Genomic DNA, 13077 nt, shown 5'->3' with positions numbered 1-13077 from the left:
TTCCATTCTGGCTACATAACCTGACCATTGAGTCTCCTAGACTTGATGACCCTAACAATGTTTGGTAAACGGCAGGGCCGCCCACAGGAGGGATGTATGGTGCAAGCTGCGCCATTGAGAAAAATTTTGGGGATGATTTTACTCTACTTTCGAACTAGCAATTTTACTGTGGGAATAGCATTAAAACACGATTTTGAGAAGCTAATTTTCAAAAATTTTCCGGGGTGAACCCCCTACCCCCTGCTTCGATACTCGATGAATGAAGTACCGCGCAAGTAGCCGTATGAAAGGAAAGGTTGGTTCGTTTTAAGAGAGAAGGGCCGCCCACAGGAGGGATGAATGGCGCAAGTTGTGCCATCGAGAAAAAAATTGGGGGGAATAAAAAAAATGGGGAAGAATTTTACTCTAATGTCGAATAAGTCATTTTGCTGTCGTCAGAATAGCATTGGAACATGATGCGATTTTTTTTTTAAATCTCAAGAATGAATCCCCCTACCCCCTGCTTAGAAACTCTATGAATGAAGTACCGCGCAAGTTGCTATATGAAAGGATGGCGCCAAGTTCTGGTGAACAACAGTTACAAACACTCAAGGAATCACTTTCAAATTTAGATTTGAAACTTGCCTATGTTGTCTGCTGAAAATTATAAAGTAGTTTGACATAATTGTGAGCTAGTGGTAACCATACAGACAACAGCCAAGTTTCAAATCTAAATTTGAAGTGAGCCAGTGAGTGTTTGTAACTGTTGTCCACCAGAACTTGGCGCCTATTTTTGTGATTTCAATTCTTTTTAACGCCACTCGTACTTGGCTCTTTTACAGAAATGTTTTTTGTTGGATATCACTTCTTTTTGTAGGCTAATTTCGAGGATAACATTTTCTTTTGGTATCAAACTCAATAACTTGTAACTTGCGTCTTACTTTTCATGTACAAGGGAATTATATCAATATTTTGTAAAGAAAAAAATAATACTACTAATTGTAAAAAAAAGAATACCTGTGCCATACACAGTGTGTAGAAGTTTTTATACCCTTCAACATCCTTATAGAACATATTTAGTATTGTACACTACCAAGACTACTAATAAAAGTAATGCCATTTTTATAATTACTACTGCCCCTACTACTACTACAAGCATTCTATAATACTACTACAGGAAATAAAAACAACAACAAAAATAACAATTACTAGTACTATAAAAAAGTACTGCTACACTGGACAATTGTTTTTAGAGGACTTGAGTTTTGAGGAGGGAAGAGATTATTAGTTTTGGGGGGAGTGCGCCATCAGCTTTGGGGGGATTGGCACCCCTGGTAAACGGTATAAAATTATGCAGTTCCTCTTTGTGAATTTTCCGCCTTTCCCAATTCCCGTTCCTTTTGGAGTTCGAATATTGGTTTAAGAATCTTGTTTTCAAATACTTTCAGTCTGCGATTTTCCTTCAGTCAGTGACCATGTTTCGCAACCATACAGTACATCAGGCATGATTATAGTTTTATATTTTGAGCTACAAATTCCTGAACAGAATTAGCGACAACAAAAGATTTTTAACTGAATAATAGCACGAAATCCCTGCTTTCAGTTGACATCAATTTTTTTAGTGATTATGGTTTTGGTCTGTTAATAAAGATCCTAGATATTTGAAAGTATCTGCTTTGTCGAAAGAAAATATTATTTGGTATTTTAACGCACCCATAAAATGCAGTATTACGATCCCGACAAACTTCCATTTATTCAGTTTTCTCTGCATTTACTTTTAAGCCTATATCCCTGCAAGCGTTAATTAAGATTTATGCATTCCTTTCTATTATTCTATCATTACCTATTAAATTTACATCAGCAGCATACGCCATTTCCTGGCAAATACAATTCAGCTCTAGGACCTGATTTCTGTCTTTGATTTTCCTTATAGTGTTCTCCAAAACAAAATTAAATAATAATGACGACAACGCATCTCCTGGTTTCAGGTCATTCTCAACGTGAAAGCTCGTGAACAAGAATTTCTCTACTCGAACCTTACTTTGGGATTCATTTAAACATATCTTAATTAATCTACCTTTTTCGGTATTGCAAATTCTGTAAGCATGTTGTACAATGTTTCCCTCCTACCAGAGTCTAAAGTCAATAATTGATGTGCCAGGATGTTGTATTCTCTCATTTGTTTTCAAGTATTAGTCGAATGGTAAATATCTGGTCGATAGTTGATCGATTTTACCTAAATCCATAATGATAATCTCCAATAATTTCAGCTTCGTATGGAGTCAATCTTGCTAATACAAAGTTTAAGAGGATTTATTTGATGTTGACAGAAGAGAAATGCCTCGATAATTATTAAATCTGTTTTGTTGCTTTTCTTCTGAACTGCAACAATGATTGATTCTCTTCAATCTTATGGTAATTCCTCCTTGTTCCAGATAATGAGAATGAGTTTGTGTATCTTGCTCTACTCTACAATTTTTCCCCTCCAGCTAAAATTAAGTCAACCAGAATTTCGTCTACACCCGGAGATATGTGTTTAATTTTTTTTAAATAGCGATTTCTATTTCTGTCTGGTACGGTTATGCTGCATGCATTTCACTTTCTCCACGCGCATTAGTTTTTGGCTATGTGTTAAGCAAATTGTCAAAGAAATTTTTCCATCTATTTAAGATGCTATCTGTATCAGTGAGAACTGTTCCTTTAGGTTTCTTTAATATATACGCACGAAATTGATAGCCTTTCTTAAGTTCGTTGATGCATTTATGCATGTCCCGAATGTTTTTGTTTTCACTATTATCTTCAAGTTAATTAATTTTAACTTTCAAAAATCGCGTTTCTTTGTTCTAAAAGTTTTAGAAGTTTTCTGCCAGATGACAATGAAATTTTATGTAGTTATTTCGTTCGGATTTTGTAGCCAACGCAGTTTCTCTGTTTTTCTTCTCTGCTACTTTAGTACATTCCTGGTTGAACCATGGTTTGTTCTACGTATTTCTGCGTGCTCCAATATTTCTTTTGCTGAAATTTTAATGTTATCTCTAATTTCAACAAGTATCTTGAAAACTAGTGCACTCCGAACCTTTTAAAACCGAGAATCTATTCAATCTGGCACCCTTCTTACCTGACTCTCCTCTATTTAAAAAAAATAAACCGCTTCGTTTTCAGATATTGAATATTTCCTTTATTCAACGATAGTCTCTCTCTTACTATCATAATCAACTCCTCTGAACGAACGAACATCAGTTGTGCTAGACTGTTCTTTTCTGTCTACTAAAACATGATCAGTTTAAATATGTGTTTTTCCATCTGATGAAGTCCAAGTATATTTATGAATGTCGCAATGTTGGAATTTTGTAATCTTCACGATAAGGTTTCTGGATATTGCACAGTTCACGAGTCTAACGCCGTTGTCACAACCTTCCTTATGCAAACATTTATTCCCTATAATCGGTTTGAAAATACCCTCTTGTCCTACCTTCGCATTGAAACCGCCTAACAGAATTTTCATATGGTATTGCAGGAGATGATCAAATACCTGTTCTATTCCTTCGCAAAAACTGTATTTTTTTTAAATCGCCATCCTTATTTTCTATTGGGCCATGTGCATTTAAAATAATAATATTACACCACCGACCCTTAAGAGAAGTAAAATAAAATCTATCATTAACAATTCAATCCATGTAATTGCTAATATTATTCGTTTGTGAACGGAAATCCCTGTTTCTAGTTGGTAATTTTTAATTTGTTCCCCGTAAAAGAACGTAAAATTTCCCGACTTGACTTCTCCATTTCCTTCTCATATAACTTCTTGATATCCCACTAGGTCCAACCTCTATTTCTAAACTCATTTTTTACAAATTCTAACGCGCCTGCCCTAGTTTCAAATTTCATGTCGATTGTACTTTGCGGAGTTCGTGACAAGTTATCAGTTCTGATCCGAGGATTCTGCGAACTTATCTGAACAATTATTATTTTTTTTAAATATCAGGATGAGGTTGTTAGCCTCACACCAAATTCTCAAGCTGGACTATCACCCCTTGTCTGTCCGCGACTGCTTACTCAGTATATTCGCAGCTAACCTATATATTCCAAGAGCCTTCTCCTCGATCCACAACCTGAGGACGCGCCGTACCGTGGTGACAGGAAGACCACATTTTACGGAAATTAATACAGCTATATTTCAGAAATACAACAGGTACTGATTATCCCAACACTGCTTTAAAACACACAGAAACAATCAATATGCTCGGATACAGATGCATATTAAGACTGTGAAAGCTTCGATGTCGTAAAAATCGTAAATTAGAGACTAGTGTCAGTGTAGTATTACATAAATGCATCGTACGTTTGAGTATCCGAACTATTCTTGATGTAGCACATTGTTTCGTTTTATAGCTATATAACTTCATAATATTTTTGTAAGTGATTATACTCTTTACCTGTTCTCTGCCAATAGCAACTGTATGCATTTATAATACAAAACTGAAATGCAGATGAATAAAATTTTAAAAAATGTAATATTTCGCAGGGCATCTTATGTAAAGGGCGCCTTATATTCTTCACAGGTTCTGTACTACCAGTCAGTATTTGAATTTATTAAACAAAGCTGGAATACAGGATAACTAAAACCACTTATCTATAATGGGATGTTTCGTAGGGCGCCTTATGTAAAGAGTGCATTGTACCTTTCACGGGTTCTTCGCCAACATTAACTGTGTGTATTTATTGTACAGAACTGTGCTATACAGAAGAGTAAATAAAATCGTTCATCTTTGACGTAGTCTCGGAAGGGCGCCTAATGTAAAAGGCGCACTGTACCTTTCACGGGTTCTTTACCAATAAAACTATAAGAATTTATTACTAAAAACTTGTACCATTATTTATACTGTGATGTTTCGGAGGGCGCACCGGGACACGTCCCGGTGTCCCGGTGGGCCAGCACGGGCCTGGTGGGAAGAGTAGATCCACTGCTGTAGAAATCTAACAATTCTTATAAGCATTATGGGTTAGGCAATATTCCTTCTATAATACTGCAACTATAGTTTTGCATCTCAAGTAATACGTAAAATAATAATAATAATAATATTTTAGTATCAGATTGGAAGAGATTTCTGTATGATACATGTATTCATGAAAATGATCACTACTTGTTACGTACTAAGTTGGTCTTCCGTTCCCGGTGGGAGCTCATGTGGTTCGGATTCCACGTTAATCAGTAGGTTCTGTCTCATATACCCTCGCTGCTGAAAGGGACGTTAAACTCTACAACGAAATGAAATCTTTGAATTTTACGTCCCACATTATGTCAGCTAGGCTAAAAGAGACGATGAAGATGAGAAGTAAATGAAATGGTGAAATGAAAAAACTGGGACAACCCCGAGAAAACCGACGCACACGGTGTTTGTCAACCACAAACTTGGCTCGAGCTGAGATCGAATGCGTCAGAAGTGAACGCTCTACCACTGAGCCACTGCGGCTTAGTTTAAACTCTACATGTCTAACATGTAATACTTCCCAAGTGTAACACTCCGATTTTGATAAAATTTTGCAGGTAGATACTACACATAAACGAATACATGATTTTTGTTTTCTGCAATAAAACGGTTTTAGGTTTAGGGGGCAAAAGCTCCCACCCAAAATTTTGAAAGTTGACGTCCAAAAGGCAAGAAGAAGTGGACCGAAGTGAAAGAAATTGTTCACAAATATTGTAGACGTAAAATTAGGGAAAACGAATTTCACAATTGAAAGAAAACGTTAAAAAAAACGAAGATAAGGCGCAAAGTACTGGAGAGGAGTCGCTAAAATTAATTCTCTTTAACGAGGACGATTTACGAAACATCATCTACTAATCGAAATCATGATTATTCTTCAATAAAGTAACTTCCAATAAACCTTTTGTTATTGTTAATTATTCCATATCGGACTCCCGAAGAAAACTCATCGAAACAACTTATTGACCGTGCCAATAGCGACTACTCTCAATCATGACTCCGTTTTCTTTCATTTAGAAATAGGAAAGAAAGAGAAGAAAGTAGAAGGGTAAAAGAAGGAGGTAGGTAAAGAAGAAAGAAAAAGAAATAGGGTATTTTAATAAGAAACAGATTACTGGATAATTCCGGAAATATAGTAAGAGGTCGGAAAAGTCGTTGAAAGATGAATCATTCTAAATGTTATTAACGACTAATCAATTTTGGAATGCTTCGGAATAGACACATGTTCCCTCATACCACCCAGACCTAGCTCCAGGCACCACGATCATCGGGTTGCCCAGACCTAGACCTGGAAATGAGAAAAGTGAAATCATTCTTTGTACTGTTATTCCAACCGGTGATTGATAACCATCCAGCATCTGAACTCTGTTCTCTAGGATCGACCACACACATGAATTAGCCAAGAGGAAAAAAAAACAAACTTATTAACTCAATATAAATTTATGTATCGTATCAATAAAAGGTTCGACTTCCTAGAAGAAAGATGTCGTATTTAGGCTTATCCTGCTAATTTTGTTTCACTCCTAGAGCCGATTTAAACCATTAGTAGCGGTCCTTCATGACCTAGGTTATTTACCTTAACACATATATTAAAACACGACACATATATTCTAGTCAACGATTATATGATGCTACCTATTCTATCAGATGGTATTACTATGGTTGATTATTATTATAACACATAAAACTACAAAGTATTACCGTAGTCCGACTATATATCGCCCTCCGGTCCGCGTGATATCATGGTGCAGGGGTCAGAACTTGAGATGTTTGTAGTTACACGTATCTATTCAATATTTATATATCAACACGCGGCGAAGTATTCACTGGGCTACTATATATATTTAACTATATGGGCGTTCTATATTCTATATTCATTTACTACAATATTCATACACTTTATATTCATATTCACATTAATATTCATTTGCCACGACGCTATATTCTACAAACACCCTGTTTCCTCTATCTACGCCCAGCCTATTTACACATTTCATCATAATACTTTAAAATCTATAGTCACTACAAACATTTCCCATTCCGATCACCGCACGACAACCTCACTCGAACTCAAGACTCTTTCACACACACACAATACTATGTAATACCTGGTAGCTTTATTAAGAACAAAAAAAAAAAAAAATCCTACGTATGTTCACGGAAAATAGAATTATCCGCGATAATATTTAATGTTTATAAAATTCTGCAGCAACAATGAGCTTCTGCAGCCACGAAGAAAAAATGGACATTTATTATAATTTCAAAGCGAAGAACTAGCATCATATCGCCCGACTTCTGTTAAAAATTTACGTATTGTTTATTTATTTAAATATCTCGATTTCTAGACTAGGCAGAATGTTGAAACTTTCAGAATATATGAATTTTGGGTCACTTGACCTGACTGTACATTCATATGGGCTGTGAATTATACCTTCTAGGTTTTATTTCGGAAAGAAAGGTCAATTTCATGAAATCTAAATCACTAAGCACCTCGACAGAAGAATGGCGGTTAGTACTGACTTTTGACACTAGGGCTAGCGACGATATAATCAACCCTTGAACAACTGAATGTGACCTTGTACACGGAATTATTATACTATATTACGTTCACTTTTGAATATTGTGTATGAGTTCACTTAATGACGGAATAATAAAGAATTTATCGCATAGTAAATACTACACTGTCCATATTTAATTATCTCACACACTCTTTCATCACTTAACTACCACAATTACTACTACTAGAACATGTTTCTACATTACGAACACATACATGCCACATTCATACTACACACTACATTAATACATGTTATACTAATAAATATACACAGAAAACATTCATATTTTACCATTTTAAATCGGCTCTATGAAAGGAAAGGGGAAGAAAGGAAACAGGGCCAACTGGCCCTGTATTCACTAAATCACATTCTTGAGTGTTTAATTAATGCCCTGAGGGGACATATCGGAGTATTAGCTAGCAATAGGACCCCTGCCCTGAAGGGGCATTAACCCGGAACAAACTACATGTTCAACTCATCCCGCTGGAAGCCGTACTCCCAATTTGGGAGTCAGATAGGAGCCCTTACTGTAAATTTACACGTACATTGTGATTACTATTCTAACTACAACAAAATTAAATACCGCCATGTATGTTAAAAGAAAAAATCACTCGCTACCTACATAAACAAATCTCTATATGGACAGGTCTTGTAACCCTCAATTAGCAGGAAAATTGGAAGGTGGAAATATGATGGGAAACACTGATCTTCAGAATCGGTTTTAGAAAAGAAAACAGAAATCACACCACTTCTGAATCCTGTCCATATCGATCGGCAGATGAAATCATGGCGTCAGTATATTGCCCTTACTATTTCAGCCTTTTTTAGTCCAGTTTTTAGTATGAAATTTAGTAGTGTTTTGGCTCCTAGAGACTTCCAACGATTTTAGGTGTTAATAGAATCCCAAATGTTACCTTGTTTGCAGCTTTCCTCGCTCCTTTTCGACGTTTTTTGCTGGGAAGATCTTAGTCCGGCATCTTCAGTGGAATTCTTGCAGGGAATGGAATAATTGCGCCCTAATATCATAGCGTGGGTTTATCATCCAATCAGAACAAAGCATTTTTGGCGGTGGGGCTTTAAAACGAATAAAATTTGGTAAAATCTGGATTAAACTAGATTTTAGAAGGACCTAGGTATCTAAAAGAGAGGTGAAGGGTGGTCCTGAAAATTCTGTCGAATTTTCGATTGGTTATTTGATCTGGAAAGTTCCGTCCAATAGTGGATCTATATTTTCGGATAGCACTGACACCGTAAGAATTGTAATAATCCATTTACATATACATATGCAAGACTTATAACTAATTTAAAATATAAATAAAGATATTGATTCCCAAAACTATAATTCCTAATAAATTTTTTTTACAGTTTTCCATGTTAATTTGAAATAGAATAATAAACAACATTACGAATTATATGGACAGCCAGAAATTTTTTGTTAAACGTCAGGTACAGTCGGTGCAAAAAATTTCAGGCACCCTCCTATTAAGAACATAATATCATTAGACTGTAATGGCATATTACAGTTCCCCGGCGTCGTTAAAAAAAATTTTGTTTGAATAACAAAATTTTGTTGAATAGAATTAACATGTATTAATACCAATAAACTAACTACTCACTCATACTCTCATGCACTCAAATGAGACAGTGTAACATTCACTTTGGGTATTGAGATAGAAGTTCCCGTTTTTTGTCCTCAGTACAGTTGAAAAGCTTAAGATTCTGGAAATTGTGAGTTCCGATACTTTCACCTTTTAGATTGTGTAACACAGCGCAATTTTTCAATAATTTAACTGCTAAAAATGTTCAGAAAGGAACAGGACTGACAGGAGTTCCAGCTGAGATATTGAAAGAGACAACTCATATAACTATCCTTCCTCATTTCACCAGGTAGTTGCGGAATTAGTTTGTCGATTTGACAACGGTCTCGCGACTATCAATCCCTCGAGTGGCTAGAATTCCATTTCCGCCATTAGTTGGTATTTGCGAAGGGGCAGAATTCTGAGATCTACTTGCACATTTATTGTTAACATTGCCGTTTTGACCAGTACCGTTTTCTCTTCTTCGGTACGCCCCGTTAAAGTTCCTCCTATTATCGTCCCTATTCGGGTTCGATTCCCCCATTGTGCGGTCATAGGGGCGATAACCCCGGCGATTGTTAAACATCGGTCGGTTACGGAACAGACGTCGACCGTTATATTGATTGCTTTCTGAGCCACTCCCACTCGGATAGCGAGATCCAGCTTGGGTGTAACTCAGAAAGTCCGTTTGGCAACTTGCCGTTGCCTTGCTTTTCACGGGTTTCACGACTTTTGCTTGTCGGGCGAAATACCTCTTTGGTGGGCCTCCAGTTTCTTTCCCACACAGGGCAGCTAGGCGTGACGTAACTTCTCGCACCGTTTGGCACAAGTGGGAAGCAATAGCCCGCGACTCATCTGGTGGAAGAGCGTTCACTATTATGTCTACTAGCTCGGCTTGCGATGGATTTTCTGCAATCTGATAGTACAGTTCGATGATCTTCCAAGCATAGTCCAAAAGGGACCCATACTTGGCTCGATCATATCTTAAAGATTGGAGGTTGCGTTTCTGAAGCCTCTCTATATGTTCGTTGCAGTATTTTTCCTTAAAAAGGATCAGAAAATCATCAAACGTATGAATTCTATATTTAATAGAAGCAAACCACGCGCCTGATGCTGCAATTAAAAGTTTTTCAACTATTTGTAAACGTTCTCTGTCGGTCAGCCGATACATTTCTAAACACTGCTGCAATCTACGCAGAAAAACACGAGGCTGTCCATTGGTAATATTCCCGTCAAAAGTGGGAAAACGTTCGATGTCCCTCAGCGAAACCTTGGAACCCATACTAACATAAGCAGGGGAATAGTTACTGGGAATTAACATATTATCCTGCACAATCGGAGTCGTCACCGGATTTACCACCGACGACGTCGTAGCGGTGTTATAACTACCCATGTAAGTGAAAGGGATTCTGTTGGTCGTATTGAGTATGTTGGGCTCCATCCCCGGACCAATCGCACCCATGAACAACGACTCAGAATGGCACCCATCTCCTCTTCCCGGCAACACGCTATGTGATTGTATACCTCCATGTAAAGAGGGAGCACTCACACTAGTGACCGTAGTCGTCACAACACTCGACTGATTCGGCACACTATTGGAATTGAACCACGACTTTGGTTCTGACCGATGCATGGGGTAGTGCGTCGCAATATCCCGTGCATCAACCGACGTTAAATTTTCTTTTCCTGCGCCACGGGTAGTTGTTATAGCAGGTAATATTCCTGAGGAATCGCTACCGGGGAAAGGATAGGTTACCTCTGATTTTTCGCGACTAGATTTTGTCATTTCTTTTTGAATATTTGCTATCTCGTTTTGAATTTTCGAAATTTTCTGGTCAGTTACTTCCAGTTTGGTTTCCAATGATAAGTCTGACAAGGTTGACTTTAAACTATCAATTTCGGCCTGCTGTGTTTCTAATTTATTGTTGATTTTATGCAATTTGGTATCCATTTGTTCAATTTCAGAATTTACATGCTCTAATTTACCCTCAGTCTCCTGCTGAAATTGCTTTAGGGACTGTTGAGCCTCGCATCTGACCAAATCAATTTCAGTAGACGTTTGCTGCCTCAATGTGGTTATTGAGGAAGCAAAGTCCAAACATATATTGTCTATTTTGTGAGTTAATACTTCGAATCGAGATTCGGTTTCTCGGTTCGAGGCATCTATTTTTTCATTCATTTCCCGGCTATTCTTATTCATTTCGCGTCTCATTTCCAGGCTATTTTCATTCATTTCGCGTCTCATCTCTCGGCTATTATTATCTATTTTCTCATCTATTTTTTGTAGCATTTGTTGCAATGAAAGGAGGAGAGCGTCATTATTAGATGACACAGTCTTCCTTTGCTTTTCTTTGGGTTTATCACCAATTGGATCCCCATCTTTTTCATCATCATCGAGGTCAGATATCTCCACTGGAGATATTTGGCCTCGGTTCTTCGGGGTACTATAACCTCGCTCACCGTCCGAATCGGGATGTTCATTTTCTTTTTCAGAGGATAAACTCATGGGTTCACGCGACTGGTGGAGCTTCCCCTCACATTCTTTGCAGTATTTAACTATTTCACCAGCCCGGACCTTTTCTGCATTTTCAGCAGTATCCTCTAAATTAATACAACTGAAATGGATCCATTTCAGCCCACATTCGTGACACCTCACTAGCCTACGAGAGACGCGAGCTCTTTTCTCACTACTTTCTAAAGTACATTGTGTACATGAGACTTCCGCGTTCTCGTGTGATACTACTTCCCTATTAGTTGCCATAGTTTCCATACAAAAAGACACAATATAAACACATGCAATTATATCCTTATAAACTAACAATACTTATTAATCAGGTACTATTCATAAATTAAGGGACTCCTATCTAATTCCCTCCTTGGGTCAACTTCCAGCATTTTCAAATTTTAGAAGTCACTTTAGCAAATTCCTTCATTTCCCCCTTTCTACAGAGAGAGACAAAGATAGCAGAACAGCCAATGACTATAATTATTTAATCTCACTGTAACTTTTTAATTATGCACCTTTTGTGACCAAGTCAATATGTGCTCGATCCTAAACAGTGTTTAATAAATAATTTCAGATTCGTTACCAGGGAAAACAATTGTTTCCATGGTAACTGTCCAACGTCAACGGTCGCCAATATTGAAAGAAAACGTTGTCCGTTGCCATAGAAACCGCCGTTTCCAGGGCAACAGATCCTGTTACGGTTAGCCAATATTGAAAGAAAACAAAGTAAACGAAGATAAGGCGCCATGTAGAGGAGAGGAGTCGCTAAAATTAATTCTCTTTAACGAGGACGATTTACGAAACATCATCTACTAATCGAAATCATGATTATTCTTCAATAAAGTAACTTCCAATAAACCTTTTGTTATTGCTAATTATTCCATATCGGACTCCCGAAGAAAACTCATCGAAACAACTTATTGACCGTGCCAATAGCGACTACTCTCAATCATGACTCCGTTTTCTTTCATTTAGAAATAGGAAAGAAAGAGAAGAAAGTAGAAGGGTAAAAGAAGGAGGTAGGTAAAGAAGAAAGAAAAAGAAATAGGGTATTTTAATAAGAAACAGATTACTGGATAATTCCGGAAATATAGTAAGAGGTCGGAAAAGTCGTTGAAAGATGAATCATTCTAAATGTTATTAACGACTAATCAATTTTGGAATGCTTCGGAATAGATACATGTTCCCTCATACCACCCAGACCTAGCTCCAGGCACCACGATCATCGGGTTGCCCAGACCTAGACCTGGAAATGAGAAAAGTGAAATCATTCTTTGTACTGTTATTCCAACCGGTGATTGATAACCATCCAGCATCTGAACTCTGTTCTCTAGGATCGACCACACACATGAATTAGCCAAGAGGAAAAAAAAACAAACTTATTAACTCAATATAAATTTATGTATCGTATCAATAAAAGGTTCGACTTCCTAGAAGAAAGATGTCGTATTTAGGCTTATCCTGCTAAT

Source organism: Thermobia domestica, chromosome 3 (assembly GCF_964235325.1).
Source record: "Thermobia domestica chromosome 3, izTheDome1.hap1.1, whole genome shotgun sequence".
Classification (NCBI taxonomy): domain Eukaryota; kingdom Metazoa; phylum Arthropoda; class Insecta; order Zygentoma; family Lepismatidae; genus Thermobia; species Thermobia domestica.
Note: the sequence above shows the minus strand (reverse complement) of the source record.